General features: G+C 48.0%; 1 long non-coding RNA gene across 1 annotated transcript; it reads right to left on the bottom strand.

Annotated features, from left to right (window-relative positions):
• LOC148107204 (uncharacterized) lies at window positions 1-27,055 on the bottom strand. The gene is made up of 6 exons (XR_015722688.1): window positions 26,959-27,055; window positions 20,680-20,745; window positions 19,102-19,151; window positions 13,899-13,979; window positions 8,390-8,492; window positions 1-3,964 (listed from the first exon to the last, which is right to left on the bottom strand). It is a non-coding gene; the product is annotated as an uncharacterized LOC148107204 (long non-coding RNA).
• Window positions 27,056-27,931: the final 876 nt, after the last annotated feature.

The following is a 27,931-nucleotide window of genomic DNA, read 5'->3' as shown; positions in this document are numbered from 1 at the left end:
AGAGACAGCCAGCGAGAGAGGGAACACAAGCAGGGGGAGTGGGAGAGGAAGAAGCAGGCTCATAGCGGTGGAGCCTGACGTGGAGCTCGATCCCACAACGCCGGGATCACGCCCTGAGCCGAAGGCAGATGCTTAACTGCTGTGCCACCCAGGCGCCCCAACGTATGCCTTTTTCTGTGCCTGACTATGATACTTTTGAAACTTCTACTCAGCAGGAGGACATTGCCCTTCTGTAATACCCCTCTCCAGCCCTCTTTTCATTTGTAATGACCAGCCACGGTGAACAGAGACCAAGAGTAGTAATGTCTTCAGGGGCCAGGCAGGTGATGAGTGAAGTGGGCTTTGTAGGGACTGCAGAGGGTTTATATTCCATAAATGGCTTGAATCAAGGTTGGGGGTGGGTAGCCAGGCTTGGCTCCAGCAGATGGTTGACGTGTAGGGAATGGAAACCGGTATTGCCAGATCCTCTGTGTTTTCAAGAAAAGTCAGAAATCTGGATTTTTTTTGGTGTAATGTGATTTTTAAATGTTGGCAACTAATCAATTAAAAAAATACCAGTGTGGACCAAACAAAAGCTGCAGACAGCTTTTGGAGGCTTTTGGGAGGCATTTGGCCCGCGGGTGGCCAGTTCATGGTGCTTGATATAGAATCACAGAGGGACCTGAGGCATACTTCGGTCTAATAATAGCCAGGTGCACCAACTAATGCTGAATGCAAGTAAAAAAGCACTGGGAAATACCTACAATTTAATGTTCATGTTTTCCCTACCGACCTCACTGTTCACAGCTGCAGAAGATGGAAACACTTGTGACTTTTCATTTGAACTATATACTGAACAACAGCCAGTGTCTCTGTTAACATTGGTTAATCAGTTGATGGTTGAACACAAAATATGTTATTCCTAGTCTCACAGAGATGTGTGTTTGTTTATTTATTCATTCGACAAGCTCCCATGATTGTGGTTTAAGATACTACCCTGGCTCTGTGTCATGTTAAAAATTACCTATAATATAGGTAAATACCAGGCCGTAAGAGTTACAAGCTGTGGGTGTGACAGTGAAGCAGAAAGATACTATTGATTACATTTAGGACATCTGGGAAGGCCTCAGTGAGGAGATGACATCTGACCTGACCCTAGAGGGATGAGTGAGTGGGGCTGACGTAGGTTTCAGTTAGGATTCTTGTGTGCAAGCAACAGAATTATCTCAGCATAACTAACCAACAGGGAGCTGGGAGACCAGGCCTGGGGAAGGCAGGAACCGAGGAGGCTCTGGAAGCCTGGGATTCCGGAAGCAGGGAGCTGAGAAACTGGTCCTCGACAAGAGCAGATGGGAGAGGAAAGGGCTGCCAGTGACATTCGTTTTTCTGACGCTGATGGAATTCACCTCCAAGGGGCCCTGTGATCCATGTGGCACTTGCTCAAGATCAAGTGTCCTGGGAGACAGTGACTACTGGCAGACTTTAGGTCATGTCTCCCCCTACTTCCTCAAATGGGTGAAGGGTATGATGGTCTTTATGTGCATAGTTGGTGAAGAGCAGTGGACAGCGGACAGGGGCATTTACCTCCTGTCATGACTGTATGCAATAATGACTATTTCCAACCCATGCTTACTCGGAGAAAGACAGCCCCAAATTCTTCAGGCTGAGCAGTTCTGTGATGGGGCAGTGCAGGGACTCTGCAGGACTCCAGGTTCTGCTGGGAGAGGCGATGTGTGGCAGAGACTGATGGGGGAGGCCTTACTGATGTCAGTGTCCACTACAGCCCGTCACTGAGTGCTTCTGCCTCTGCTCCATGCAATGAGCAGGAGCTTAGTGACCTCCTATGTTCTGCTGGACATGGCACTTTTTTCTTGTCTCAGGCTTCATTCCTCTTAGTCCACCAGGAAAATAAAGGCTTATTTTCTCAAGTTAAGGACTTTTTAGTTCTACTTATAAATGAACAAAACTGAAAAGTAATTTAATTAGTATTGGAAACAATCTAAATATACAGTAATAAGGGGCTAAATAAATAAATTTTCTTACACACAACAGAATGTAATCTGATCGGATTGCAAAATAGCCTGCGTATTCCTACCCTGTTAAAAAATGTGCACACACATGCACACATGCAGAGAAAAATGACTAGAAGGATATATGCCAAAAATGCTAACAGTGATTATCTCTGGAGAATAGGATTCTGGGTGGATTTTTTAAAATTTAAATTAAATTTAATTAATTAATTAATTTTTTTATAATAATATTTTTTATATGTTATGTTAGTCACCATACAGTACATCCCTAGTTTTTGATGTAATGTTCCATGATTCATTAGTTGCGCATAACACCCAGTGCACCATGCAATACGTGCCCTCCTTAATACCCATCACCAGCCTATCCCATTCTGGGTGGATTTTAATGTCTTCTTTTTGCTTATCTTGCCTTTTCTATGGTTTCTATAATAAACATAAAATACTATTTAAATCAGAAAAATGCTTTTCTTAGAAAAAAACTTGGTGAGTACAATTGTCATTTTTGTGAACAAGCTACCCTTTTACCACCGGTCATGAGAATCAGCTGAGCGTGTGCTGAGTGACATGTAGCGAGGTCTGAATAAAGAATGTGCCTGAAAAATGGGTTGGAGGACATCCCCATTGTCCCATATTTTGACTTCCCTTTGCCCCCATCAGGGATAGCCATCTGCTTGACAGTTCCTTTTAGGGAGTGGGGGAATGGGGTCATGGCTCCATCAGTCCAAGGCCTGTGTCTCAATGGTTTTTGCCCATGAGATTTAGAACACTTTACCATAATATTTATTCAGTTTTATGGCCTTAAATATAACACTAACTCCTAATAATCAATATTGATTTAACTATAATATCTTATTTATAGACACAGCCCTCTGGTTTGCATGTGGACTCAAACCGTATTGCAACAGAAATGAGCCACTCACTCCCCTGGCCCTGGGCCAGCACTGAAGGAAATACCAGCCTCTGATGAATGGCTCTGAGGCCAATACAAGATTCTGGGTTTCTGATGCCTACTTCTCTCACTCCCTCCAGACTGGCTAATTCCCACACCAGCCAGAGCCATCCTGGGGTTGAGGATGTCTGTTTGTTTCGTGCAACATAGTTAACAGTCTTAAGAAGTTAGGTATTCCGACTGACCTCATTGGGGGGCAGTTACAACCAGTTGTCAATAAAAATGTCAAACAGAAAGGGGACCTTGAGGGGAAGAGAAGTAGCCAGAAGTACCCAGGATAAGGTAGGTACTGGGGAAGTAGGGATTTGCCCTCCCCCACTCTGGCCCACCTCAGTGACTCTGACAGGACAGGGTGGATTTCTAGAGAAGTTATTGTTGCTGTGATTAGTGTTGAAGAGGGGTCTGGGCAGTATTGCTTGTGGCTGCCCCATGTAGGAGCAGGATGCTAGCCTGCCAATCGTGGTGCAGTGTGACAGAGATCCATGAGGAAGGGTAAAAGCAGCCAGAACTTATAGCCTAGAGAAGACAAGACTGAGACGGGTGAAAACTGCCTAAGACTAAGAGTGAAGGAGGTGACCTACACTTGTTTACATAGGGGCTATGCCTTCCAGTGACCAGCACACACCATTCATTGCTCAGAACACCCCCCTCATCACCTTGAGGCTCCTGGGAATCTCCAAATCTAGTATTTGGTGAGTATAGTGGAGAGTTATTATTTATCCCCTCCAACCCCCAAACACACACACACACACACACACACACACACACACACACACACACACACGCCCCGATATCCATTCACCCTTCTTTTGGAAACAGTTTTAGTTTCCATAGGTGGAGTCTATGATCCAGGCCTACGCAATCAGAGCATGTCTTGCCCTTGATTGCAAATTGGCCCAGGACTTTTGGAGGAGCTATCAGAAGAGTCTGGTTCTCTCTCACTGCACTCGAATTCAAGAGGATGTAGTGGCCAGAGCTGCTGCAGTCATCTTGGCACCATGTGGAGCTTGAGGAAAAAAACAACATAGAAGAAGTGAGCTGAGAGATACCTTGCAAGAGATGCCCATTATTTCCTCCATACCCACAACCTTTCTTAGGGAATTCTGCACCCCACTCCCAACAGTATTATGCGGCATGTGACCTTTATTCTTGATCAGAAATGATTCTTATGAGGGGTGAACACGTAAGTTAACCTGACCAATCAGATTCTTTCTCCTAGGCATTTGGAACCAAGACACAGACACAGGGACTAAATCAGCAAGATGGTAATATTTGGGCACTAGAACCAAAAAGTCATGTAGAGTTGGGGTCAAAGATGGATGCGCCAGCTTGTTCATTTGCTCTTGGGACATACTCCCTTCACATGCAAGTTGGAGTTAAAAGGAAGTACATAGAGAGAGAGAATAATAATTATATTATAATTATATTAAAAATGTCTTAGTTACCTAATGTAACAAAGCAGCCCAAAACTTAGTGCCTGAAAATAATTTATTATTATCTGTCATGATTTTGTGGGTTGACTGGACTTGGCTAGGTGATTCTCATTGGGGGGGGGTCTCTCAAGATATTCTAATCAGAGTATGTCTAGGGCTGATATTATTTCAAAACTCAGCTGGGCTGGGTGTCCAAGATGGTGCACACATTGGCTAGCCATTGATGCTGGCTAGCAATTGATGTCTCCTCTAGTGTTGGCAAGGTGGCTATAGCAGCTAATCCAAACCTGGTCACTGATGATTGGACCAAGAGTAAACACCTCACCAATCTGGACCAGTCACATGGCAACCACCTCACATGGAGATAGGAAGGAAGACAGGAAGGAAAGGATAAGCTTATCCTTGTGTCTTTTTCTTTCATGGAGCTCACTGCAGACTTTTCCTTCCATGTCATTCCCCAGAACTGGGATAAACCAACCACTGGCAAGGGGGAATAGGATTATCCAGCCTGGTTTAAACAACACCATGAAAGAGAGAAACAGACTCATAAACCAGAGAACACATTGGTGATTGCTGAAGAAGAGGGGAACAGGTGGATGGGTGAGGTGGGTGAAGGGAATTAAGAGGTACAAACTTGTAGTTATGAAATAAGTCACGGGTATGAAAAAGTACAGCATACAGAATTTAGTCAATAATCTAACATTGTGGTGAGCATTTTGCAATGTACATAATTGTTGAATCTCTATGCTGTATACCTGAAACTAATGAAATATTATATATCAACTGTAATTCAATTAAAAATAGAAAAATTAAAAATAAAATAAGTAACAGAAATGACAAGTATAGCATAGGGAATATAGTCAATAATATTGTAATAACTTTGTATGTGACAGACAGTGACCACACTTATCGTGGTGAACATTGAGTAACATATAAGACTATTGAATCACTATGTTTTACACCTGAAACTAAAATATAACATCGTATGCCACCTATACTTCAATAATAAAAATAAATGAAAAAAAAAAGACTGATTTAGACAGGTCAGGATACACTCCTTGGGCTATACTCAATACTACCTGATTTTTGGACGAAGTCTGTGTTCTGCTGGCAAGGAAGAAGGTGGGGCATAGCTATTGTATAGGGCAGCCAATAGTTTCTGCCATGTGTATCTTTAAGAAGCAACGAAAATGGCCTCTGTCCCTGAGGTTACTGTTCTACCTCTGGGGCTCTTGTGGGCTGGATGCACTGTTTCCTGTCCTTGAGGGTTTACGAGATCTCCTGTCATATCCTGACAACCAATTCTCCTTCACTTAAGCTAACTTGAGAATGTTTCCAGTTTTGGCAATCAAATGTGTTATGCCTAAGACAACCACTGAGACATCTTGAGAATCTTATTTCATAATTTTCTATGATGTTTCTTAATCAACTAGTATGCTTGCATCTGATGGGTATTGCACTTGCAGTCAGGAGACCTGAGACTTAATCATGGCTTTAACACAGGGCTGGTGTTATCTGACATGCTTGCTGCCATAACTTCTTCTGGAAACCATGGTGGTCACTGCCAGTTAACTAGAACATTATTTCCCACTGATATGGCTTCAGAATTCTTCTTGGCACAATGCTCAAAGCCAGCCACCTGCTAAAAGCTGGTATATGAGATGAAACCCATCACCACTGCTCCTCTGAGTGACTTGGTGGCCCTGAAAAGCCTCCTCTCTAAGTCTGGGTTTCCCCATGTATAATGAGGGGGGTTGGATCAGGTGATTTCTAGGGGTCTTCCTTCATTGGCTTTCTTCTTATCTTACTACCCAAATTCTGTTTTTAGACTTGGTGTAGCCCATGGTCTCTTGTCATACCCTAGGGAGCCCAGCAATATTCAAATGGTCAAATGACGTGAGCCTGGGTTTAGGCAAAAGGTGTAGATCAGTCCTGTTCCTATAAGTAGAGATGCTTTGTCTCTTCCCAGGATTCTGGAGAATCCCTGGGCTTCAAGTGGAGATTTGAAGCTCCTATCCCCCTAGTGTCACTTAGAAGGGTCCACATAGGTAGCTGACTGTTGCTTTAGGAAGATTCTACGGGCCCTGTAGAATTGTGGTCAAGAGAAAGATCTGGATTCAGAGTCTGTCTTTACTTCTTGCCAGCAGGGTGATCTGAGGATGGTTATCCAACCACCCTGGGCCTCAGTTTCCTCATCTGTAAAATGATAATAATCCTACCTTTGTTATAGCAAAGATTAAATAAGATCATGCATGTAAAGCAGTCAGTGGAATATCTGCTACACAGGAAGTATGAAGCCAATGGCAGCTGTTATTGCTGTGCAAGGCTGAGGGGGGATTTAGGGTTGTTGTTAGGGTGGTGCAATCTCCTTCCCTATACAGAGTCCAAGAAGATCTCTTTGCCTGAGAGGGAGGGAGGACAATCTCCCAAGATGGCTGGAGCAGCCCCTGACCTGCTATTCTGGCTGGACCCTGAACAGATCCCACTCTGTCTCATATTTTAGGTAACAGTGGCACATGGGGCTCGCTTGGAGGACACTGTCTGGGAGCTGGGGTCATTGAGAAAACTGGAAATGCTGTCCCATGAGGCAGGGCTAAAACAGCTCGTCTGGGAGAGGATCCATGCTGGGGGCTCCTTCTTTTCTTTAGACAACTGAAAGGCTGTCATGGGCAGAGAGTGGACACTTTGCTGTAATGCTGGAGAAGAGGGAGGGAGCCACAGACAGCTCTCTGCCACAGTGCAGATTCTGATGCTCTCAGCCATCCAAAGCTTGACGAGCGGGGCTCTGCCCTCCGTTTTCTTCTCACTTCACACCAGTGGCTTTCAACTCTGGCTGAACACCAGAATCACATGACAGCTTTCTAAAAATACCACTTCCCAAATCCCACCCACAAAAACACTACTGATTCAGGAGATCTCAGGGGGTGAGCATAGAATCCCCATATGCTTCCTTCAAATCCCCCTTTCCTTGAATTATGGGAGTAGGTTGTGCTTTCTTAAAACTGAATGACCTGCAAATTGGAGGTGCCTGGACTTCCTCTGCCCCAACGTGGGGGCCTTAGTCCCTTCTAGGGGGTGGCATCATGCCAGTTGAGGGTTGGCACCCATAAGCCTTGGCTCTGCCCCTAATTCCTTTGTGACTCCGACCATAGGCCAGGCACCGCTGGTGAGGAAGAAACCTCTGACAAGCTGTGTGTATGATGCTGCTTGGTGGCTCAGACTCTCACCACATAGGGGACATTCACACCTTTCCTCCCCACCTAGGGGAGCATTAAGAAGCTCACAGGGTGGCCTGCTGCCTTTGGCCATCCTATGAACTGGGTGACGGGGGCCAACCCAGGGAAGCAAACAACTTAGGAAGACCCTAGACTCTCACTATGGCCCTTGTGATACCCACGAGTTTTCAGAAGGCACTGACAGTTGTTGGTGGGGGCTGGGGGGCAGGTAGAGGGAGAGGGAAATACATTTTTAAAGATAACCTGGAGGCAAATATAATATTTATACTTATTTATCCTCAGAGCTCACTCGCAAGGCCCCAGACATGTCTAATGAGCAGGAATTGCAAAATGGCCACGAATTCTACTTGTTTGCCTTTGCAGAGTCTCTGAGCAGCCACACGGACCCAGATTTTTCAACTGTGTGACTGCTGCAGGCAAAACGGCTGTAAGGAACACCAGGACGTGCAGTGAGCGCCCGACCCCCAGAGGCACTGAGCCATGAAACTGCCGACCCAGGAAAATGAGGTGCTCCCCTCCACCCCCTCCCTGGCAGAACGCAGAGCATTCACACACACACACACACACACACACACACACACACACACACACACACACAGAGTGAGGCATACAGAGATCCTTACATGCCTTCATGGCTTCCCTTACAGGCCTGTAGGCACATCCCTGTCCAAATTCATACACAGTCCCCAAAACAGGTATAACATGGTGTGTCTGGACAGGATGCTCCCTGGCTAAAGTCCTGTTCTGGACGAGGGCTCTTACCTGCTCTGCTCACTCTGGACACCAATGATGGGAAACAATGTCTGAAGGGGGTTGTGATGTAGAGAGTCAACCATAGGATTAATTGAGACCAGCATAGTCTGCTCTGGAATGAGAGCGACACACAGGTTACTATATATACTCAAGCATCTATGCGTTGTGTGTGTGTGTGTGTGTGTGTGTGTGTATAAATACATATAGAAACATATATGATGCATATAATAGGAAAATATGTGGGGGAGCCCTTAGCTAATGGCAGTGTGTCTGTCCTGGTCTCTGACTCCCCAGGCTGGGCCAGGCTGCTGTTACTAGCTCTCAGTCACTGGTGTGTCTTCCCATAGCACTTACTACAGTTGCTGTTCTACCCCTATTTGCGATGTTAGTTTTCCAGTCTATGTTACCCCGGCTGTGCGCTCCAGGAGAAAAGGGCCATGTCTCTTTGCTCCCTATTGCATTTTGAGTGCTCAGTGCACTGGCAGATTCTCAGTAATTAGATGGTTGAATAAGGCCTGGTGCTTTCCTTCTGTTGTGTCTTTTGTCTGTGTTGGCGGACAATCAAGTCTCACACCTTGGCACCAGGAGGGTCACTTCTTTTAAATGCTAACAGCAGAGAATTCCCAGGCTTGGTCTGTAAAGTTCACATTTCAAATATAGCACTGACGTCAACTGTATTTCTAACGAGGTGTTTTTCCTCCTCCGTGTGGTTGGCGGTCTGTTTACCTGGGCAGAGGGCATCTCTGTTTACCTGGGGGTCTAGTCTATATACAAATGCCTTTCTCATGGTTGAATTGTGGCTGGCCTGACCTTGCTGCAGGGACAGAGGGTGTGGCTTGCAGAATCATAACCAGTTCAGGTCTTCAAAGGACAATGTCATTTCCAGATATCGTGTGGCCTGAAAAATATATCCTTATGGAAAGAACTGCATGTTCTTAAGGCCATGGTCTGATTCCTTTCCTTCATATACAACCATCGTGCTGGGTCAAGCCTGACCAGTTTTGCTACAAGTCAAGAGGGGAGGTTGGCGGGATCAGTCTCTTGACTGATCAGGGCTGGAACAGTGATAAATTCTGACCCAGTCATTATGCCAATTTCTATCAAAATGCTTGCTCCAGCTTCTAGGCGGCTGGGTGCCTGTCCTCTCACCTCCAAAGGAAAAGAGCAGCAGTTTCCTGGATGCCACTGACATGACTTTATTTTAACAAACCAGGAGCATCTTTGATAAAGAGCTAATTACCATTTAAAAGCAGGGTTTCTGGCTAGCAGAGGGGAAAACCCACATCCCCCATTTTGGGCAGAACCCTTCCAGTAAATTACTGGCTTATAAATCCCGGTCTCAGGACACCTCATTTCTTCACATAACAAGATGAATTTCCAGGTATCACTGACATCGTGGGAGAACAGGAAAATCCTTGACTCATGCTCAGGTGGGCTCTCTCATGCTCTCCTGCCCATTTCTATGGGATGTGGGGGGATCAGCTGAACACTTTGTGGAGGCCGTGTCACGGGTCAAATTCTGCCTGTGCTCAGTTCTGCTTCCCTCACTCTCAACAGGTGCTGGATTCCTTACAGACTCCCCATCCCAGAGTCTGTTTTCTGGGAAATCCGACTTATATCAGCCACCTCGGCCTTTTTTTTAGCATTTTGCTGCTCAGATTATTTTGGTGAACATTCGAGACTCTATTTCATACTGAAGAAGACTGCCATGGCCTTGGCTGGTGCTGGCTAGCTGAGATGGAGACGTTGATTGTGGTCAGGTTTCAGGTGCCCTCTGCCTGGAACTTGCTGGGTTTTAAATCCAACTGACAACTTCCACTGAGCTCAAAGCTCTGGATTGCAGAGGCAGGGAAGGCTTGCCAAGTGGTGTGATGACTCCCATGCAGGTCTACCTTCAGTGTTTTGGCCTGTGCTCAGAGGAGTGACCTGTCTGCACCTGGGGCAGTCAGGGTGGGGTTGGAGGATCCCCCAAACTCCCTCTTTTGTGGAGGCCTTTGGGATGAACAAACGAGGCTCAAGAGTCCATGGGGCACCTGGGTGGCTCAGTCATAGGTGTCTGCCTTTGGCTCAGGTCATGATCCCAGGGTCCTGGGATCGAGCCCCACATCAGGCTCCTCTGCTGGGAGCCTGCTTCTTCCTCTCCCACTCCCCCTGCTTGTGTTCCCTCTCTTGCTGGCTGTCTCTCTCTGTCAAATAAATAAAATCTTAAAAAAAAAAAGATTCCATGTGGAATATTGATTGTGGGGTCGTGGGATCCTAAGCCTGTCTGTGCTCTGTGTGCTGGGAAACTGACCCCTGCAGCCTGCGTTTATTTGCAGGCGCCTCTGGATTGGACCAGTAAAAGGCACTGGCAAAAGATTGGATGGTAGGGGCGCCTGGGTGGCTCAGTCATTAGGTGTCTGCCTTCGGCTCAGGGCGTGACCCTGGCGTTCTGGGATGGAGCCCCACATCAGGCTCCTCTGCTGGGAGCCTGCTTCTTCCTCTCCCACTCCCCCTGTTTGTGTTCCGTCTCTTGCTGGCTGTCTCTCTCTCTGTCAAATAAATAAATAAAATCTTAAAAAAAAAAAAAAAAAAAGAAGATCGGATGGTGGAGAATCCAGGATGCCTGTCTCCTTCCCTTTCTGCTTTGGTGGTTTCTCTGGCAGAGGCCACTTCTCCATGGCTTGAACTCTTCCGCATTCTGTGGTTCCGGTCCTGCTGGTGGCCCTGGCCCCTGGGCTCCAGTGACACCACTCCTCCTCCCTTAGTCTCTCTAATCCAGAGGCAACAGGGGCTTCCTGCTAAACTTTCATCACCTCCCTTCCACCTGGTTGGGTTTCAGCTTCTCTATCACCCATGTAAACCAATTCCCAGCATTAAATTCCTATAAATTTGGTTTTTTTTAGATTGTGTTTATTTATTTATTTGAGAGAGAGAGAGTGAGCATGGGGAGGAGCTGAGGGAGGGGGACATGCAGGCTCCCCCCTGAGTGTGGAGCCCAATGATCATCCCACCCCATGACCCTGAGATCAAGAGCTGAGCCAAAATCAAGAGTGGGTGCCCAACCACCCAGGTGCTCCTCCTATAAATTCTTAAGGTGGTTTCTGTTTTCCTGGTTAGACTCTGGCTCATACAATCATTTTTGTTGTTCCATTTGGGTTGTGATCTGATTTAAAAAGGGGAGAACGGTCTCAGGACTGACTAATTCCCTGGCCCACCCTTCTTCTTCTCCCCTAGCCCCAACTCAGGATCAAAGTCAGAAGGACTCTTTCCCCCTATATCTGCCCTTTCCAGGGATTGGGGTGAGTTCATGTCTGCATCTTACTGAATTTTAGTCTGTCCCATGTGTTGGGAGGGCTATCAGTCAGTAGGGTGCTCCACAAGCTAGATCTGTAGCTTCCACATGCTACAATGATGACTCCGTAGCAGAATTTTCTGAAGGTGTTCCAATACATATGGCTGGAGCTTTAATAAGTGTTATGTAAGAAAAAGGGATTGGAGGGTGAATAGTTTTGGGAAGCACTGGGTTGAACAGGATGGGAGGCTTTTTATTCTAGGTCTTTCTAGAGCCTACACGGTTCTAAGTTCCTTTGTGAATCTCCAACAGTGGGAACGTAGTCTGTGGAGTTCCCTAAGCCTATTTGACCCCAGATTCCCCTTTTCAGTGAAACACGTCCAATCAGACCCACTCTGGAAAACCTTCCCTATGGCCTGTACTTGAATTTTTGATGGTCCATTTGTCCATGTGCTAGGTTGGAGCTGGTGCTGTTTTCAGAGGAACACAAGTGACCATCCACTTGGGTCAAGTCCTGGTTCACCATGCTTCATGAGCTAGACACTATCTCTGTTTTATTTAGTATTTCCTTCATGTTTATTTGTCCATACCCAGCCAAAGGAGAAGGATGGTCCACATCCTCTGATTATAGTTCAAAAGCATAAGTAGGACTTCCAGTAGAACTGAATGGGTTAATGCATGAACTATGCTTAGCATAGTGCTTGGCACTTGGGAAGGGCTCAATAAATATTCAGCTGCCATGTGCTCTTAGCTGCACTGGTCTCGTCCCTTTATCGTGTCTGGACTCAGGTTGACAAGGGTGCTAGAACTTACCCGAGACTTAGTGGGTCCCCCAACTCCCTCCCTTGGATTCTGAGATCTGGCTAATATTAACCTCAGGGATCCAGGCTGTATGGGAGCCTCCAGCAGCCATGTGGATGGGTGAAAGTGCATGACAATCCCTGCCCTCCTCAGAGCTTATCCAGGCCCCATCTGTCCTCTCTCTGGGGGCCTAAACTACTCTTCAGTTCTGTCTTCTGAACGCTGCCTTGTTGAGCGTCCCCAAGTTGTTAGCTCTGTTTTGCCTGGCCCAGCCCATGCAGTCTAGAAACCCCTGTGATCCCCAAACATCCCTCTGAATCCCACAAATATCCCTTGGCCCAGATAGCTGCTCCCCGATCCTCCAGCAGAGATAAGGAGGTGGGGAGAAGTTGCTGCAGGAGCATTTGGAAATGGGAACCAATAGTAACTCTTTCACCAGGGACCAAAAGCTCAAAGTGACAAAAACAAAAGCATGTTTGTCCCAAGGGGCTGGTGACCATGGTCACCTCCCAGGCAGGGAGCATTGAACTTTACAGAATGCTCCTTGCTTCAGCCTCCCCAGGGACAGGGCCCTCCTTGATGCCTGGAAAGCTGACCTTTCCAAGATGGGTGGTGGTGGGGGATGTAGGGCTGCAGCTGGTCCCCCAACCCCTTGCCCTCCTGCCCTCCCCAGCTTGAGCCAGAGCCGGAAGGATCATTTCCAACAGTGACTCAGACCTTGTCCTCTGATGGCCTGGCCACACAGTGCCAGGAGGGCCTCTGCAGCTGGCTGAGTTTGCTTGCCCAGTTCTGGATCCACTGTCTGATTCCCCCCACCCCCCACCTCCAACATTTTATTTTGGAAGTTTCCAAACTTACAGACAAGTTTAAAGAACAGATCAATTATTACCCATATATGCTCCATCTAGATTCAGCATCTGTTAAAGTTTTGCCATATTTGCTACATGTCTCTCTTTTTGGTATACTATTTGATAATAAGTTTTAGACATCATGACACCTCATACTTAAATACTTCTCATGCTTCTCCTAAGAATAAGGATATTCTTCTTCATATTCACAGTGCCATTATAGCACATGAGAAAATTAACAGTAATTCCAGAACATCAGGCAATTTCTCATTCATATTCATATTTCCCCATTGTCCTAAAATGTTTTTATAGCTGTTTTCAAAAAATTTTTGAACTAGAATCCAATCAAAGTATATGTTTTACATTTATCTTTCAAAATTTACAATAGTCTGACTCTTAGTTTTTTTTTCTTTTTCTTATCACATTAACTTTTTGAAGAATGGAGGCCAGTTTTCTTGTAGAAGATTCTAGATGCTAAATTTATCTGATTGTTTCCTCCTGGTGTCACTTAACTTGTTCTTCCTTCCCTAGTTTATCCTGTAAACTGAAAGTTAGTCCTAGATGCTTAATAAGATTCAAATTAAACATTGCTCACAAGAATATGTCACAGGTACACTTCATGCTGTCACACACAAGCAATGCATCCTAGTTTCTTCGGGCTTTTCTTGAAGTTCACCTTAAAAGAATGAAATAAGCTTTAATGGTTGCATATTATATGCCAAGTACTTTGCAGAATTATCTGGACTTCCAAAACAATTTTGAGGAGAGGAGAACGACATCCTTATTTTATTGTTGAAGAACTGAGGCTCAGAGGTGGCAGTGGTGGGGAAAGAAACATACATTTGCTAAGTAACTTTTGAGTGCCCGATATGGATCTAGGTATTTCCATCTATGCGATGAAGCCCACTTCATGAAGGAGGTAGTTCTGGGAGGTTAAGTGGCTTGCCTACGGTCACAAATTCAATTGAATGGCAGAGTTAATGTCACACATAGATATTCTTATCCCCAGAAAGTCCTGAGCTCTTTCTGCCCAACCATGCTGCCCCCTCTCCCTGGATCCCCCACCTTCAAGATTCTGCTCAGATCTAGCCTGCTGCCCAGATTTAATTGTATTGAGTGTGCTCAGTGAGCTCATATCTCCAGAAGGCCCTGAACAGTAACTCTGAGGGGCTGGATGCTGGAATGGGCCTTTGAGGAAGATGCCTTTGGTCAGTGGGGCAGGGTGGGTAAGGGGGCACATATTTTGCCTCTCCTAAGAATTCAAGCACAAATGGAATAAGGTGGCAGTGAAGCCTGAGGGGACCTCCTAATCCTGGGAATCTGAAGTACCAGGTCACAAACTTAGAGTTTAAGCAGAAGGCATTTGGGGAAACCAAGGCCCAAAGAGGAGCAAAAGTTTGCCTCAGGTCAGACAGATAGTTGGAGGTACAGCTAGGAATGGAGTCCAGTTGAGACTGGAGATTGGAGGTGCTCTTTGCAGCTTCCACCCTGTTGCCTCCATCATGTACGTAATCCTGTCTTGGGGTGGATAAGGATCTGGAGCAGGACAGTAAGTACAGGGGTGAGGGGGTGGGATGACAGAGGTGGAGGTAGGCAGAGAGAAAACATAGGCAGGAGTTTGGGTGTGGGGCCTCTCTCTGGGTGTGGGACCCCCTCAAGGTAGCCAAGTGTGTCAGGTGTATGTGCGTGTATCTGTGTCTGTAGGGAGTGGCCTCAAAGAAGGGTTCCCTGACATCATCGTGTCTCCCTGGGTGACCCTGGGACAACTCTCATTCTATCCATCCTCATTGCCTTGATAAGACCATCTTCTCACTCGGACTCTGACATCAGGTTCCTCGAGGGGCTCCAGCTTCCTGTTTCACCACTCTAACCTGCCCTCCACATTGTAACTACAATTATCTTTGTAGAACAACTTCTGGTTAGTTCATCCCTGTTGAAACCCTTGTATCAGTTAGCTGTTGCTGCCTAACAAACCACCCCAACACATAGTGGCTTAAAACAACCACCGTTTTATTTAGCTGGTGATTTTCTTGGTCAGCTGGGTGGTTGTCCTGGTCTGGGCTGGCTCACTGATCTGGGCTCTTTCATGGATCTGCTGGCAGTTGGCTGGTGGCTGCTGGTGGCTGTATGATTTAGGATCATGTCAGCTTGTTGGCAGGCTGTCAGTAATTTGGGGTGGGCTCTGCTGGGATATCTCATTTCTTCTCCACGCAGCCTCTCAGGTTTGTTTCCATGGTGCTCTCTGGGTTCCAAGAACAGCAGGAGGGTGAGCCCCAATACGTGAGCATTTTGCAAAGCTCTGCTTGCCTCACCTTTGCTAACGTCCTGCTCTCCAAAGCAAGTCATGTGGCTGAGCCCAGATGTAACTGGAAGCTGGGGTGGAGAGACAGATTCCACCTCTTTATAGGAAGGGACATTTTATGTCCATTTTTATAGTCCACTATCACCTTGTGTGATCCCCAGTGTTCTCAGAATAAAGCTCAGACCCCTACCTTGCGTTCCTTGCCTTCCGCCATCTGCTCTCCCATTGCCTTCCCATTACATACCCCGTGCAAATCTTGACTTGTGCATATTCCAGAATCTCACTAGTTTCTAGGCCTTTGCATGTGCTGATCCCTCTGGGATGCCTTCTCCACAACCACTCCCTCACCCCCAGCCTCAGGCCTATTCATTCTTCAAGGTCCAGCTCCAATGCCACCTTTTTTCTAGAAGCTTTTTCCATGTTATCTTCACCTGAATTCAACCTCACTTCCTGATCTCCGAGCCTTTTGCCTGTGTCTCTGTCAGATGTCTTTTCTGTTGTCTGGGGGCAGAGCTTGGCTGCTGGCTGGCAGAGTGAGGGCCCTGGAGTAGGCTGTCCAGCCTTGCACCCTGGCTCTGTCGCTGGCTGAGAGACCTCACTCATGCCACCTTAACAATCTTAGCTTTGGATTTCCCATTTATAAGAAAAGGGGCATAATACTGGTTCTGGCTCCATAAGGTAGTTCTACAAATCCACTGATGCTTGTGTCAAGTGCATGGCAGGGTGACTATAAATTCCTACAGGCTGTAAGCACTTTGTGAGCAGAGACCTCCTCCCTAGGTCCAGCACATGACTTGACATGGAGCAGGTGGGGGAGACCGTGATGATCATTTTTGCGAATTGACATCTCCCCCAAATGATAACAGGCCCCTGTGGATGCAGCAGACATGGGGCTTGCCTTGGTTTTGGCTTTTCCCTGACTCCTGTTAGTGTGGGACAAGGCTTAGAGCTGGGCCCACAGCCAGCAATGAAGTGGATGCTAATAATATCATTATATGCTGAATAATTAACTGTCATTTAAATATTCATATGTTGTTGGGGGCAAGGCCTTTTATCAGCATCTGGGGATGCGTCGGCGGAGGAAGGAGATGGATGTCAGCAAGGCTGACTTTGCCTGTGAAGGGCGACCCGGGGTCCAGAGAGAGCTGTTGGAGTGGCCACCAGACAGTCAGCTAATATATAACTGCAATATCCCCACGTGATAAACTGCAATTTCATAAACGCTTGATGCATATGAGCAAGCCTAAAACAATATTGAAAGCATTAATTTCATTTGACTAATGCTTATCTATATTTTATTCTGCTCCATCTTTAAAGAAGTCCCTCTTTCTTTTCTGTGACAGGAGGTGGGGCCGGGGACCTGCAGATGGGCTGGAGCAGAGGGGTTCTGGCCTGTCCTGCACCCAGAGCTTCAGGCATGTGCTGGGAGCATGTGTGGTGGGCTGTCCCTGAGCCTCAGAGCCCTGCTTTGGGCAGTTCTGCCTCTGGCTCTTCGGAAGAAGAGCTCAGGCTCTCTGCTGGGGTCAAGGGAGAGTGGTGTGGGCATCTAGGTCCTGGCTAGGAATGCTGAGGCTGCTCTAGATTGACCTCTTGTTTCTGCTAGGATGTGCCCGAGGGCTCTCTGCAGGGAGGGGTTTGGGAAGTCAGGGACTGTTACAGGGCAACTATCCTCTGGTGGGGAAGGGAGGAGAAAGAGGAGAAGGTGAGGGAGAAAGGAGGATGGAGAAGAGAAGGAAGAACAGGAAAGGCAGGAAATAGATGAAGGAGCCTGTGCTGGGTGAGCCACTACTATGGAGAGAGGGAGGCAGCCTGGCATGGCAATCGAGGGCAAGGGTTCTGGATTTAGGTGGTCCTGGGCTTGAGTTCTGGCTGTGCCTCTACTGATTTGTGACCTTGAGAAAGGTCTTTACCTTCTCCGAGGTCCTCCCCTTACAAATGGGAAAATAAGAGTATTTAACTGATGTCTATTTCTGCACAAATCCTAACATTATCACAAATTTAGTGGCTTTAAACAACACGCATCTCTTATCATTTCTGTGGGTTGGGGGTTTGAGCACGGCTGGATATTATCATGTAGGGCAGATCATGGGAGTGAGATCGCGTCACCTAGGCCATATTCTATTGATTAGAATCAAGTCACAGGTACAGCCCACACTCACGGGAGGGGGTCGCATGTGGCGTGAACACCAGGAGGTGGGGATCACCATAGAGTCGGCTTGCCATGACCGACAATGGCAGCCTGAATCTACTTAGCGCCAGACACTGTTGGAAGTCCTTTGCATGGACTATCTCGTTTAATCTTCGACAACCCCATGGTGTCCTGTCATTACCACCACTGTACTGACGAAGAAATGGCAGCACAGAGGTTAATTAACAAACATACAGTCAGCAGCAGATAGAGTTTGCGTGTGAACCCCATGCTCTCAGCCACTATGAGACCTGTTGCACAGCATTGCTTGGGCAGATAATCCACAGAAGATGTCCAGCACAGGTCCTCGTACCAGACCTAAAAATTGTTACCCACAAAGACTGACTTGTCTATGGCTTGTCCTTCCTTGGCAGCCTCTGCTTGCATCCTTCCCCCAGGTGGAGGCCACATGCACAAACACCTCACGTACCCAAGATAATGAGGCCCAACCCCAGAGCACTGGAGAGCAAGACGGGGAGATGGAGGAATGACATGCTGTGTGTGTTTCCTTCACCAGAAACACCCCAAATCTATTGATCTCTTAGGCCTCAGCTTAAAAATCACTTGTTTCCTATGGCTGCTGTAAAAAATTACCATAAACTTAGTGGTAATACATGGATTTATTTTTTCACAGCCCTAGGGGTTAGAAGTCCCAGGTGGGTCTCACTGGGCTAAAATCAATGTGTTGGCAGGGCTGTGTTTCTTTCTAAAGGGTCTGGGGGAGAATCTGTTTTTTTGTGTTTTTGTGTTTTTTGCTTTGTTTTGTCTTGCCTGTCCCAGGTTCTAGAAGCTACCTGTACTCCTTGGCTCGTGGCCCCTTCCTCCACCATCAAAGACAGCAATGGCCAGTGGAGTCTTTCTCACATTGCATTGGACCTTTGATTGGACCCTTTGATTGGACCCTTCTGCCTCTTGATGATACTGGGCCCACCAAAATAATCCAGGATAATCTCCCTACTTTAGAGTCAGCTGATTAGCACCCTTAATTCTATCTGCGAACTTGACTTCCCATTTGCCACATAACATAACATATTCAGAATTTCAAGCTTTAGGACCTTGTTGTGCACGGAATGTTGATGTCCTTCCTAGAATCACCTTTTGCGACCCTACCCCCACAGTGTGATGGTGTTAGGAGGCAGGACCTTTGGGAGGTAATTAGGATTAGATGAGGTCATGAGGGTGGGGCCCTCATGAATGGGATTAGTGCCCTTACAAAAGAGACCCCAGAGAGCTCCCTGGTCCCAACCACCATGTGAAGGTACACCAAGAAGATGGCCATCTATGAACTAGGACGCAGGCTCTCCTCACCAGATTCCAAATCTGCTGGCACCTCGATCTTGGACTTGTAGCTTCCAGACCTGAGAAATAAACGTCTGTTGTTTAAGCCCCTCCATCTATGATGTTTTGTTACAGCAACCCAAACAGGCTAAGACAGACACGGTTCTCTTTGGGGCCAGTCTCCTGCCCACCACACTTCCACAGGGGGTCTGGGTGCTCCTGCGTCTCCCTTTCTTCTCCATCACCACCCTTAGCCCACTTTCAGCGGTCTCAAGTCATAAGCCCTGAGGGTCTAGGAGCTACTGTAGATGTATTCTCTGGGTGTAAGATAAAAAGGAGTGGCAGCCCTGCGACCAGAAAAAACTCATTTCAAATTCAAGAATGTTTAAAACCCGGTGCTGGCCAAATAGCACCTTGGGTGGCACGTTCAGCCTTGCCAGTGTGCTCCTTGGGGTCCTGTTCGACTAAGAGCTCGCCCCGATCAAAGCTGGGCTGCAGGGAGGCCAGCCCCTGTGTGAGAGGCACAGGCATTATCCCTGGGCAGCCCGCTCAGGAAAGGCTGTCCTTCGTCTGGGCTGAAGTAGCCTGTGTGGGGGCACAGGACAGCCCCCTTTGATTCAAGCTCTCTTGTCAGGTCCCTGGGCCAGGTACAGCCAGCGCACTGTCCATGGTCCTGTCCCCAGCCTCTCTTCCAGCACCTGACCCCCAGCACAACTGTGGACTAGATATTCGTTGAATGCATAAACAAATGAAATCCAGTGCCTTCTCGATCACTCTCTACCCTGTTCCGGGATATACGAGCTCCTTTCAAAGAACTCAGCTTCTCTTGACAGGCACGAGCCCCGGCCACAGGCACAGGGCATATGTGTGGATGTGCATGTGTGTATGCATGCACACGCATCAATCAGGGGCTTCAGTGACTTGGAACCCAAGGTCTTGGCACCGTTGCGGGAAATCACCATGGCCTGTGACCCATGGGTCGGGGCCAGGGGCTGGCACATGGAGGGGGCTCCAGCTGCCCTTGCCGCTGCCCCCCCCACAGCTTCCTGCTCGTTCTTCCCCCCCCAACCCCTCGCATTCGAGATTCCCCGGAGGTCGGGCCTGGTGTAATTACAGGGTATCTGCTGCCTCCCTATAAATCGAATAGACTTTTTGGCCTTGTCAGATTAAAACTTACCTATCAACCCGCCGCAGGCCTCTAGATCTCCCTAAATCTGTACTTGGGAGAGAATTTATGGCCAGGAATTGCATTTTGCAAAATGATTAAAGTTGCCAAACAGCCATAAAAAGTTGCAGGAGGAGATATGGTTTTTTTGAGAGTCTGCTTAATTTATAAGGGGCGGAAGGTTTATTGTCATTTAGAGTCCACGGCAAGGCAGCCATGGAGCGTTCAGCGGCAGCTGTGCACAGCTGCACCCGCTTTATGCCTTTTACATGTTTTTAAATTGCCCTCTTTGAATCCGGCCTTCTGCAGCAGCAGAAACACCCTGGCGGCCTGGCGTGCAGGAGAGAGCCTGCCACCCCCACCCCGTGCCCCCCTCTCTGAGGCTCAGGCCTCACTCATCCCGCTCTCCATCACCTCCCTCCCCGCCCTCACTCCAGGCTCACCTTCCAGCGGCCCCAGCGTTTCCAGCTGGCCACCCCGTCCCATCCTGCCATCCTCTGCCGGCCCCCCTGAAATGGTAACGAATACGCAGAGGTGTAAAGGCTTTTAAGTTTATAGGCGATTTCATGTGTAGTGTGTTAGTACTTATCACCCCAGATTAAATGATTAAATGAGATAAAACATGTAAAGCTCTAAACCTAAGGCTGCTACCTAGTGAGCTAATAAATAGAATCGTGGCTTCCATTTACTGACCACTTACGAGATGCCAGGACCTCTGCTCTGAGCTTCACGTGCACTAATTCATATCATCCTCCCTGCCGTCCCAGGAGGAGGCTGTGAGTTATTTCCGTGCTTTAGAAAACTGAAAGAGCTGAAACCTCGGGTCATGCACTAAATGCTCAATGAATATTAGCTATTATTTTTAATACTATTAGGGCAGGAGCCTTACCTGATAGTTTTGCTTCCAGTTTGTACATAGTAGGTGCTCAATAAATACCGGGGAACATAAGCATGCATAGGCTCTAACATTGTCATTGCCAGTCTAATGGCCCCAGTGCCCCATGAATACAAGGGTCAGGCTCTGTTCACCTTATGTCTAATCCTAGTACGGAGCCCAGCGCCAGGCATGTAATAGGTGCTCTTTACATAGTTGAGAAATGATTGAAGAAGTCCAATCCTTACAACGATCCCATGAGGAAGGTATTAGGAATTCTATCTTGCACAGGAGGAATTGGAAGCAGAGAGGGAGTTTGACACCTACTCACATCATACGGATGGTGGCAGAGCCAGGGTTTTGGATTCCAAGTCCTGTGGATGTTTTGATTATTATTATTATTATTATTATTATTACCACAACCCATTAGGTATTTGGGATAGATTCAGAAATTTTTCTTCTTCACTATTATCATATCTAATATTTATTAAATACCTATCATTCACTGGCTACAGAAATCATGCCAAGTGATCCTCCCAACATACTTGCAAAATATCTATTATTTCTCCCATTTTATAAACGTGGAAACTGAGGCACAGAGAAATTGAGCAGTAATTGGCTGAGCTGAAACTTAAGCCCGAGTGTGTGTGACCCTGGAGGTGGGCAGTTACAAGACAGGATGACAATTGCTCTAATGAGGAAGATCTCCAAATCCAGGGTGATGGGGCAGAGGAGTGTCAGTCAGGGCTTCCTGGAGGAGGTGATTTCTAAGCTGACATTTGGAGGATGAGTAAGGATTTGCCAGATAAACCATGCGGAATCATATTCCAGGAAGAGGGAATAGCATGGAGGCAAGAAAGGGCAAGGCCGGTTGAAGGACATGAACATTTCAGTCTGGCCAGAGGCAGTCCTGAATTTTCTCTGGTGTCAGATGCAGTGCAGTCCTGGTTTCACCTCCCTGAGTTGCAGAGACTCAAGAGTTCAAGGTCGGGGAGCAGCAGGTAGACTGTGCACCGGCTGCTCCCCAAGGTCTCCATCACCTTCACCCACATTCTGTCTCTCAGGGTCATGCTCACTTACTTCCTTCAAGCACCAGGAAAGTGGGGAACTGCCTGCTGGTCCGTGATGGATGAATCAGGCCCGCTTGGGTTTGGTCCAGTGCTCTCAGACTTGCCGCTGTCCCTCCCTCCTTCTTACGGGATTTTCTCCCTTGTTTCCCACAGCATGGGCCTCGGGGTGAAGGAGCCTCCTCTTCTGCCTTCCTTATCTCTCAAATGTTCCAAGATCTGGAGCACAAGACTCCTCCAGGATATTCATTCATTCATTCATTCATTCATTCATTCATTCATTCATTCAACAAATGTTATGAGTGCCTAATATGTTCCAGGTACTGTTCTAGGGGCTGGAAACCAAACAGTGAAGAGAGAAGACCAGGGATTGTCCTCGGGGTTACCATGAACAAGTGGATGAACGTGATGATCCAAGATAGTGACATGTGCCTTGATATCAGTAAGGCAAGTTGATGTGATAGGAAGTGAGCAAGGGCATGGGGCTGGGATGTGTGTATGTGTGTGAGTGTGTTGCATGCGCACGGGCATGCATGCTTCTTTGGGTAGCATGTAGGAACTTTTGAACCAAGGTCTGAGTGAGAAGAAGCCAAATGTAGGAAGGTCTGGAGGAAGAACATCCCACATGCAGGGAGTCAGATGTGAAAAGGCCCAGAGGTAGGAATGAACCATACCAACTCAAGGAACAGAAATGGGCCTGGAGTTCAGAGAGTGAGGGCCAGGGTGACAGGCAACCTGGGGGAGAGATGGACTGGGGTCAGATCATGCAGAAGCTTGTAAGCCATGGTCAGACTTCAGATTTTATCCTAAGTGCAATGGGAAGCCCGTGGAGGGCTGGATCAGGGGAGAAACATCATCCGGCTTACGTTTGTAGAGGCTCTGTCTCCCCTCTGTGCTGAGAGCAGAAAGTGGATTATCTAGACAGCCACAAATGTTAACCCACACCTAACTCCTGTACAGATAGACTGCACACTGTCCGAACTCTAGACCTTTGCACCTACAAATCCTTCTGCCAAGAATGCCTTTCCCTGTACTTCCTCGAGTACCCTGATTCCCTCTTTGGGACTTAGCTCCCAGACACCGTCCCTGTGACTCCTTCCACTTCCCGTGCAGGCTGTAAGTTCATGTTGTCACTGCTCTTCCCCAATTCCTTCCATGAGCACACACCCTCATGCCTGTTTCCACGTCCCTGGCTCCACTGGACCAGGAGCTCCTCAAGCACAGGGACTGTGGCTGTCGTAGCGCTGAGACCCGGGGCTCCACGCACAGCCCGACCCAGGGTGGGTGCCTGACAAATGCTTTCTGGTGGGTAAGAGCTCTGTGAGCACCCAAGTCATTGACAAAGGCTCAAAATGAGCAAGCACCCTTTGTTTAAATAGATAATAGGATTAGAAGTGTGGTTGTACACTGTCTACCATACATTGACTTTAAATCTATACTTACTAGGACTTCTGGCATCTGGAGGTTAAGTTTCTAAGTATTTACTAAAAGCAGTAATAGTCTGCTCTAGTCAAATGTGAATAACTCTCTCTCAAGGACTGTTCCCTTGTTACCTTGAGACTACGAATGTTGGTTAGAGAATACATTTGTTCAAATATTTCTTGTAAATACTTGTGTTTGAAAGAACGCATTTGTTCGAATACTTCCCATAAATATTTGGTTGTAAACCTGTGTTTGTCACTGAATACTGCATAGGCTCCCTGATTTTCGTTCTAATTCACCTACCGGTATAGAGGGACTCTGCATTTTCTTGCTAAGCTAGGAATGTATTTAAAAGCTGTCTCCCTTGTTTGAGATTTATGTAAATAAAAGCTAAAGAACTTGGAAACAATGCAGTGTCTCATTCTCCACCAGCCATGAGCTGGATGGGTTTAAGGACACGGGAGCCTCATTTGCTGATGGAATCCTAGCACCGTCCCCACTTGCCACAGTGAAGGCATCAAATGCTTGTTGGTGGGTGAAGGGATGAGCCTTCAGCACCCCCGGGGCCAGAGCTCCCTCCACCACACCCAGCTGCCCTTCCTGCCTCCACACGGAGAGCCCGCACTGGGGTCTGTGGATTTCCCCGGAAGGGGCACCTCGCTTACCCCTAGCGCACCCTGGGTGCGGAGCTGCCAGCACACCAGCCCCCTCCAGGAAGTGCCCGTGGAGGGCAGCCGCGTGGGCACGGCCTAGACTGGGCCGTGTGCACAAGACTTGGCGACCTCCGGGGCAGTGCTGAAACCTGTGTCCCAAGCTCCGCATACTCGATCGTTGCAACGCCCCGCTTTGAGATATGGGGAAACAGTTTGAAAACTGAAACGTGCAGTCGTCACTTGAGTATTGGGTGGAGATGCCAAGTCCCTGAACAAGGTATGGAGCTTTTTTGAGCCTCAGTTTCCTTCGATGTGAAATGGGGATCATGATACTTGCAAGGTGCTCTCCAAAGCCCAGGGGCCCTATCTGACGGCCACCTTCATCCCACCGTGGCCTCTGACATCTGAGTGTAGAGAAACAAGAAAAAGGACCTGTCCCACCTCTGGTGAAATCCTGTGACTGCTTGGCTTAGACATCTCAGAGCCCAGTGTGATGGGAGGTTTCCAGCCAGACCTGACTCTGTCGTTCTTAACCCCGGTGCAGGGAGCTGAAGGGCATACGAAGCTTGAGCCCAGCGCTACCTGACCTGTCTCGCTTCACTCCTCCAGGATGAAGGCATCCTGGCAGGCGGCTCTGTGTGACTGCGTGCCAAATGGGGACCCGTCCCTCTCTAATGATGATGTCGAACTTTGCCCCTTAACTGCCTCTCTTGTGACATTCATTCAGTCCACAAGTAGTCCCGAGGCGCCCACGGTGAGCAAACCCTGGGCCAGCCCTGGGAAAACAGCAAGGGAGGATAGACAAGTCCCCACCCTCATGGAGCCTGCGTCCTAACGGGAGAAGGGTAGAAGCTTTGGCATAGAGACACACACAAGCTGAGGTCTGTGAGGCTGTAAGAGTTCGAATCCCAAGGCCCACAGGTTTGGGATGCCTGCTCCTGAAAGTGAATGTCCACCTTCAAGTCTGACCCTGCAATGCCCAGCTTTCAAGGCTCTGGGAGAGGCAGCGAACCTAGCACCTGCATACCAAGTGGTATAGTGCCAGGCGCCTCCCGGGTTCTCCATAAGTTGGAGATCCCCTCTCTTTCTCCAGACCTAGATCTTCCTGTGTCTCCCTCCCCGCCCTGATTTGCAGGCAGAGTAAGACAAGAAGAGAGGCTTTTTGTGCTTAGGGCTGAAGGTGAGACATGTCTTCTTTTTTATGAGACCTAATTTTGGGGGGGGGGTGAGCAATTTAAGGTTCACAACAAAATTAAGAGGAAGGCACAGAGATTTCCTACACACCCCACCGCACCCATGCACAGCCTCCCTCACTGTCAACATTCCCAGGAGACGGCACATTTGCTACAGCTGATGAACCCACACCGACACCTCATTGTCACCGAAGGTCCGTAGTTTACTGTAGGGTTCAGTCTCGGGGGTGCACGTTCTGCGGGTTTGGACAAACGTGTATATATCCACCAGTCTAATATCATATAGAACCTTTTTACTGCCCTGAAAATCTCTTATAGGTGAGTTACTTCTTTGGGTTCAGGGACAGCCTGCTGGGCAGTGCAGGAGGAGGACAGGAAGCGTGTGGCGCTCATGGGGGGAGCCTGCCTGGTGCCTCTGTCCCGGCACCCCGCACAGGAGCACAGGGCGCAAGGCCCCGCCTGGGGTCTCCTTCGAGCAAGCGCCAGAAGGAGCACCTGGTTAGACCAGAGCGAGGGCACTCAAGCCAGATGCAGCAAGAAACAGCGACAACATTTATACCCAAAGTCCCACCACAGGGCGATGGCATCCCTCAGTCTCGTCCGGCCAAGCGGCCGTTCGGGAACCGACGGGACCCCAGCTCGAGACCCGCGGCTGGCAAAGTGGAGCATGGCATTGTTGTCCATCATAAAAATCAATGGTTCTTTTGCTAAGTGGTCAATATTTATTTGGCTTTAGCATTGTTTAACTCAATGCATCAATTAAAGATAGTGTAATGTCTGCTCTGGTCTGCAGCCCCGGCTTCTGTGTGTCGTTACCTCATCTGCCTGAGATCACTCACGTCCTTACGTCTCTGCTCCTTTGTCCCCTTGCATAACTCAAGGACAGGAGTAATTGACGTGAAACTTTTAAAAATTAATTTCGCTGCATATGCCACCGAGGGGGAGTGCAAGTCCTCCCAGCCATTTATAACGTCACGGTGATTGGTCCTGACAAAACAATACCTTAAAAACTCACCAAAGTAAATTATGGCCCGAGCAAATGGCTGCTCCGCGGCAGGGCCGGAGGCTTGGAGGGGAGCCAGGCAAAAACAAAGTAATGTGCTTTTGATATTAATAACAGAGATGATATCGATCTGCAAGCTAGTGTCACTTTTCCACTCTGGCGAGGAGATTGCTCCCGGCATTTAGTCCACTGAAAGCCACTTTCCATGCAGGCCATTTAATTTTGTGAGTCTTTAATTATGTGAAATGGAGTCTAGTTAAAGGGCCAGGTCCCCGTTTTGCCGGGCGGAGACGTGGGCTGTGATTCAGGAAGCTGTCAGAAATGAATATAACTCAATTCTTAGATCTGCAAATGCAGTTGTCTTTCCAAATGTTTATTTCATGCCTGCACTTCTCTGGCCCCGTGCCACCGTGCATCAGGACAGACACAGCCTCTGATCACAGGACCACATTTTTCAAAGGCCCTGAAGTTAATGTGCCTGTTTTCTGCATAATAAAAGTCATAACTCACCGGGGCCGTTGATGCCTCTCTCCCGAAAGGGGGCCTGGACAGACTGCGGAAGGGCTGTGTCTCCCAGCCCGGTCACCCGTGTGTCCTGCGCCTGGCCCCGATTTTGGACATTCGATCTCGTGGTGGAGCCGCGACAGACCTCGCTGGCAGACCACAAGTCAGACCACAGGCCAGTCCGTGCGTCCGATTATGTATCAGATCACGAATAGGATCACAAGACAGACTGGGGGGAAACCCACATATCAGACCACAGAGAAGTCCTGATTGAGGATTCGGGAGACGTCATGGCCGCAGCTCTCTGCCTTGGGTTTATCTGAGTGCCCTTCCTCCGGTCGGATGGGGCCAAGTCTCTTCCTGCCTTTCTCTTACGCACGCACAGACCTCCCCATATGTGTCCATATGCTCCTCCAAAGGCACCTTTCATCTATGCATATACATGCATGCATGTGTAGTCACGCGCACGCACACACACACGCACGTGCACGCACACGCACGCACACACACGCACGCGCACGCGCACACACGCGCACACACGCACACACGAAGAGCTCCAGGATCTCTCTTGGACTCTGCTTTACAATTGTTCCTCCTGTTGGCTGCTCTGTTCCTTTCCCAGTTCAATCTCTCCTGAACCTGATGGAGGGCTTCCTAATGAAATGCATTTTCAATGCATTTTGAGTTCAGCCTGCCTGGGTATCCTGGGGCTGTTCTGGCTGCCTCCTGGGTGTTACGTGATAGGTGTTCAGGTTGCCTTCTTGCCTTGCAACATTCTCCTGTTTCCGGTCCCGCCGCTGTGTTACAAAGAACGGTCAGCGCAGAACAGCCGTCTTGTTTCTAGAACTCAGCTCTGAGACAGTCCACTTTCCCTGGAACATAGTCAAGGATCAAGGGCTAAAATAGAATCACAAAGACAAAATGCGGCAGGATCAACACACTGTATCACAGGAAGGCTACTGCACCAGAACCTCGCCTC

Source organism: Ursus americanus, chromosome 33, assembly GCF_024610735.1.
Source record: "Ursus americanus isolate L20-20 chromosome 33, mUrsAme1.1.p, whole genome shotgun sequence".
Lineage (NCBI taxonomy): Eukaryota > Metazoa > Chordata > Mammalia > Carnivora > Ursidae > Ursus > Ursus americanus.
Note: the sequence above shows the minus strand (reverse complement) of the source record. Positions and strands in the feature narration are given on the sequence as shown.